Here is a 6,044-nt window from a genome sequence, read left to right on the forward strand (position 1 = left end):
CCCCCACCCAGCTGGTCCTCATTCGTAATACCAGGTGGCTGACTAACCCCGCGCAAATCTGCATTTATACTGTGCCCTCATTGAAGTTGTAGCACGCACGAGAGTGAGCGGGCTTTCCTTCCGCCCCTGTTCACGGCGCCTTACGTGCCGAGCGAGTAGGCAACCCGCCTGCACGTAGGAGTGCGGTACTTCGGGGCTAATCAGCCACCTGGTATGCACGCCGCGCACTTCAGTAGTTGTACCGGGTGATTCAGAGAAGACGAAGGTGCGGGCGGGTTTGCCTATCCTCGACTCGGTACTGTGTCGCTTGCTCACGTGTGGGCGGGTTGCCAGCCTAAGTCACACGGAGCCATAAGGAGCCGTGGGCGGCGAGGATGGGCAAACCCGCCCGCACCCGTGCATGCGGTACCGTGTAACTAACTAAAAACGTGAGTGAGAACTACGGCGTGAGTCAGCCACCTGGTACGCCTTGAAAGGCGGTCACATCCTGCATGCCTAGAGCTGGGGATGGGCGTAGGCGTAGGATAGTACAAGAGGCGCTCCAGCTCCAGCCAGGCACCCTGCTCGCTGAATAGCCCAAAAGTTAATCTGGGTTCTGTAGCATACGCCTAAGGCGTATACATTTGATACTCTTCCGAATTGCAGTCTACCCGAGGAGCCATGTCGCCTTGGGTGAGCGAGTAAGAAAACCCACCCCTGCGAGTATTCCATCAAATTTTGGAGTATACTGTATACCTATACTCTGGGAACTCAAGTGTAATACAGTAAGTATCACAGTTCTAACTGCAGTTCTAATGGCACTGCAGTTATTTGTGTGGTGACATGCGTGTGTACCGCAGTTATAAGTGTAGGACACTACTACAGTTCTTTGTGTGGGACACTGTGTGTCCAATTCAAAGTGTAACATACTACCCAGATTTTATAACTGTAGAACAGGTGAGTCCTACGCACGGGACTGTAGTACACATAGTTTTCCTGTACTTATAACTACAGGAAAAACTGTGATACTGTACGATACGAGAGTTTCCAGAGTAGCGGATGTGCGGTCAATAGGTAGGTTGCATACACATCCGGCATACCACGACTAGCTAGCACGAGTGTAGGCGATTCACCCCGCACCAAGGGGGCCCACTCCAGATGAAAGTGTACGAGTTAGTACGTTAGTTTAGTACATGTAGAGCAATTTTTCTGAATTTTTACAAAATGTTGTCATTACAGCACTATTACCGCTATTAAGCTTGATTTTCTACCATTACAACGCGTTATCATGCCGTTAGTACAAGGTACAAGTTAGTGGAGGCCTGGGTGTACAGTCCGTAAGTGATTTCCCCATTCGCGGGACTGCACCAGTCACCTTTCAAAGGGGCATGGACTTCCCCCTGTTACTGTGGCATGTGGAAGCGTCTTCATCGGTTTACGTACGCAATGGAAAGGCGTACACGGAAGACACGGACGAGTCCTTCCTTTACTGTAATGCTAATAATGCGGTTTGTTCACTCTGACAAAAAATCAGTACAGAATTTTGTAAATAGTTACGCAGTAATTTGCTTATCACTTTTGATTCAAATTTCTGTAAAATAACGATACAGACTTTTAAAGCAGAAACAAAAATCTGTTATCTTTTACAGATTTTTGTATATGTTATAGGAGTCTGTATCGTTTTTGATACAGAAATTTGTATCAACAGTGATATGCAAATTACTGCGTAAAAACGATTACAGAATTTTGTATTCTTTTGAGAGTGATGTAAACATCGACACTTGCGGCGAATGACACATCACTTCCACCTCATGTGTAACTGTTTGTCGTCGTTTACGTTATGTTTTGTTTGTTTACATTTTTCTTTGTCGAATAAATAACGCGCTACCCGGGTGAAAGGATCTTTAGTTAAACTGTAGTTTGGACTATAGCGTTCAAATGCAGTCTTAAAACTGCAGTTGCAGAGGAGAAAAAAAAGAGAAATGAGTACAGTTGATACATTAGTTTGGCAATTGAGTTTTCAGATATTATATTATGCTACTTTTTCTGTAGTTTTCCACACTAGTTTCGCACTGTAGTTTAAAGACAGTTTTAAGAACAATTTAATATCGAGTTTCCAACATCAGTATGAAGTTATCCTGAAAGTTGTATTTGCATCTGCATTGCAACCAGTACATCAACTGTAATTCTGACTAGATGATAATAAAGAGTAAGAATTTAATCTTTTCACACCATTAATTATGCAGAATACCAATAGTTGAACTAGCAGATAACATCAATAGTACCAATCTGTATTCACTGGAAAAAATAATGTTACCGAGGTAACGTTTCTTGACGCAACCAAACCAGAAAACGTTTGGTGATGCAACCTGTTTGTGATGGCCCTATCCTTTTGCATGGGGTAGGTTGCATCAGGAAACGTTACCGGGCTTGGTCACATGATGAAACGTTACCTCGGTAACATTAGTTTGTCCAGTGTTGGAAAAACCAATTTTTATACAGTTTCTGTATATTTTGAGTAATCAGAGATATTTCGATTAAACAAATCATGAGACTTGTGAAAATTTTTGATCTATGATTACATAGCATGTAACAAGCAAGAAAAAAATTTAAGTGCAAGAAAATATTGGGGTTGATTACAGTTTGTTGTACGTCTACACAACGTGTTTCACACCTCTGATAGTGTGACGTAAATGGCACCAAATTTAATTCAGATTGCAATTGTAGCAATGGCGTAGTTTCAATTTCAAATAATATAAGGTTTTTTCGTTAAGCTTTCACTCACGCTCCGTCAACATTAAGTCCAACGTTTGATGACTTGAAATGAATACGTATAGCTCCACAACAAACACCAATATAGTTTACTTATCAAACACCTTCAATAATCACCGAATTGTCAGTAGTCGGGAGACATTTCTTGCAAGATTGGCAGTTCAAAACGAAGACACTTTAGTTAAACTATGCTTTAACTGTAGTCAAACTACAGTTCGGACTGCAATAGAGGGGTTCGCTAGGCTCTGAGGGACATCGGGCAACGGCACACCCTCCCGTAGCGTGGCGCTATAGCCCAGGGGTACAGACCTCGTCTCCGAAGTGGAAGGTTCGGGGTTCAAATCCCATCGGTCGCCGTCAACTTTCATCATCCAAGTAAGTAACTTCGAGGGTAAAATTGGTAATTCGAAAGGGAGAAGCGTTACCAAAGTAAATTAGGGCAACGTGGGCATAAAAATTTTCAAATTTGAAAACAAGAACTATACTCATAGTACACAGCAAAACTCACATTTAACTACAGTAAAACTGTAATTTAAGTTGCAGAAACCTGGCAGAATTCTGAAACGAACTCTGGAAAACTGTCGGAAAACTGTAGTTTGTCCGAAAAAAGTGGTACTTTTCGCACAGTTATACTATAGTTTTTCGTACTTATAATACAGTTTAAGCATGTTTTTCTGTACTTTAACTGGAGTTTAAGAACACCGAAACTACCATATAGACACACTTGAAACCCTACTTCTGACTTAGACTCCCTTGCACTCTATCTGCATTATAAGTTGGGAAAAAACTTAGAAAATTGATGCAGTCAAAAGTGTAGATCCTTCCACCCGGGTAGGGTGTCGCGGGTGTGCGTGCAGGCTCCGTGTGGCGCCGCGAAGGACTCGGCGAGGTGAGAGGGAGCCAGTGAGAGGGTCGAAGTCGGCGCGCTCGCGGCCGCCAGGCTCCTCCCACGCCCGCCGCGCCCTCCCATTGGCCGGCTCGCTCCCGCGGCTGGCCAGTGGCGCGCTTCGCGGCCGCCGCGGTGTGGCGCGGCGTGGCGGGGCGCGGCGGGGCTCGCCGTCCTGCCCTTCTGGCCGAGGAGCACGAGGGCACACGCCCACAAGCGGCCAGGCCAAAGCCAGCCCGGCCGCGCCCTGATCGCGATCACAGTCGATAGCGGGGTCGATCAGGCGGACCGACGGAGGACCCGCGTCGCCGCCGTCCGCGCGGCCACCTCCGTGACCCCCCGGTCGCGCCCCGGCTGCGCCCGGCGCCGCCCCCCAGTGCCCTCCCGGTGCCCGCCAAGAGTGTCCACTTCCCGGTGGCGCCCTCCCCGCCAGTCGCCAGTCGGCGCCGGCCAAGTGCCTCTCGTGTCTCTTCCGGGCCTCCCCGCCGCCCCCTGGAGGCACCTCGGCGACAACCCCTGCGGGGGCAGCAGCACCGCTTCACGCCACTGCTCATACCAAGCTCCACGGAAGGCGCGAGGCGAAGGTCTACCTGCGGAAGCGAAGCGGCGGCGCGCTCCTCGGCACGCGAAGACAGGTAAGTGCATCTGCATCATCAACTTCCCTCGTCAAGGGCTTGGGCGACGTGTCGTGCTGGAGGGATATTGGAATATGGAGCTGGAAAAATGCAGGGAACAGGTGTTTTTCTAAAGGTTAAGGAAAACGAGTCGCCAATCAACGGTATCGGAATCAACGGAATTCTAAATATTGTTCTTTATGTTTTACAAGGAAACCTTCCAAAAAAATGGAGTTTCCTGTGAATCAAGAATCACAGAATTGTAGACATTTATTGTTTAGACTCTTGAGTGCCAAAGTTGTTGATAAATATCAATAAGCAATCGATTGTCCCATGTCCTACTACAGATAAGTTAAGGTTTTGTTACTCCAGAAATCGTTAAAAACTAACATCTGTCCACAAAAAATCATTTTTATTTCATCGTGTGTATCCGGCGGTAAAAAAGAGTTGTGTGAATAGTATAAAACTTTGTATGATCCAGCCCGGGTGAGCAGCTGTGCAGACAGAATCTTATTGCCAACTCGCTTTCTGTGTCTACTTTCAAGCCATGGAATTAAACCCCTTTACAGGACAGCCTGGCTCTGAGCCCGCCGTCACCGCCGCCCTCCAGAGGGAAGTCCTCCCGGTGTGCCGGGGCAGCGGGAGAGCCGGGGAGATCGTCCTCATCCTCTCCACCGCGGTCGAGTGCCCCCCGCAGGTAGGCAGGCGGCGGAGAGTCGCGACGCCCGTGCGCGGCGGGCCGGCCTACCCACAGGCGGCAGGTAGGCACCCGCACAGCAGGCGTGCGCGGCGGGCCGGCCTACCCGGCTACCAGCAGGGGCTCCGCTCCGGCCGCCGCCAGGCCGCCAGGCCGCCGCCCCTCCGGCGACTTGCACGCGCGTGGAGCCCCCGCCGCTGCCCCTCTCGGTCTACCCGCTTCCATTGTCATCCGCTCTGCTCGAGCTGGTACACATTTCTTTTCCGCCGTAGCGGAAGGTCGGGTCCTAATGGGACACATTCATGTTCGCGCCGTGGTGATCCGAGGAGTTGTGAGCAAGATGCTAGATTTTGTGATCGGTGAGCCGGCCCGGCAGCCGTTGCCTTCCGGTGCGAGAAGCGTCCAAAGCTAAGTGTTAGGAAATACAGGAAATGCAGGAAACAAATAAATATTAGACTAAGAATAGACTCCGGTTCCCAACCTACTCCACTCCCGTATCGACTAACCACTAAGTTCTGTCTGAGTCAAAAGTATGGCATTCTTAACGTAACGTGAAAGGGCTATTTTGTCTTAAGTTATGCAGCCCTGATTTTCCATATGGGTCAGTATTGTACGTATGACGTTACATTTCATGAAAAGAAAAGAGTACTATGCGTCCCTCTTTTACACATTTGCTGTGCGTTATCGTAAAAAATCAATGATGTCCGATTTATACCCAAGGGCGTCCCAGCGTCCCATAGTTCCCAACCCCAGGGTACAATGGGACAAATGCATCATTTCTTTCAAATCTCTTTTTCGGATATTTTGACAGCAAAAGTTAAAATTTTGTACGATGGCACTTGATAAAAGGGGGTTGGCAGGGTTTTCACGAGTCTGCGGGGGTAACTCGCGGGCCCGCGAGGGTAGAACGTGGGTCCGTGGGCGAAACTCGCGCTCCGCGGATCCTGCCGCGGGGGTTGCTCGCGGTCCGCGATTGCCGTCAGCTACCGCCGCGGACCCACAAGCTACCCCCGCCTTGCGAGTCACCCTCGCGGACTCGTGGGAACCCTCTAGAAACCGAGAACAACCCCGTTGTAACGCCCCAGGGCGGTGGCTG

General features: G+C 49.1%; 1 long non-coding RNA gene across 1 annotated transcript in view; it reads left to right on the forward strand.

Annotated features, from left to right (window-relative positions):
- The first annotated feature begins 3,867 nt into the window (after positions 1 to 3,867).
- LOC127749186 (uncharacterized) overlaps positions 3,868 to 6,044 on the forward strand; it is an 18,337-nt gene continuing 16,160 nt past the window's right edge. Inside the window, exons 1-2 of the long non-coding RNA XR_008011009.1 lie at positions 3,868 to 4,272; positions 4,821 to 4,948. This is a non-coding gene — a long non-coding RNA (uncharacterized LOC127749186). The remainder of the gene's footprint in view (positions 4,273 to 4,820; positions 4,949 to 6,044) is intronic.

Source organism: Frankliniella occidentalis, unplaced genomic scaffold (genome assembly GCF_000697945.3).
Source record: "Frankliniella occidentalis isolate FOCC.00 unplaced genomic scaffold, Focc_3.1 Scaffold3, whole genome shotgun sequence".
In the NCBI taxonomy this organism is placed as follows: domain Eukaryota; kingdom Metazoa; phylum Arthropoda; class Insecta; order Thysanoptera; family Thripidae; genus Frankliniella; species Frankliniella occidentalis.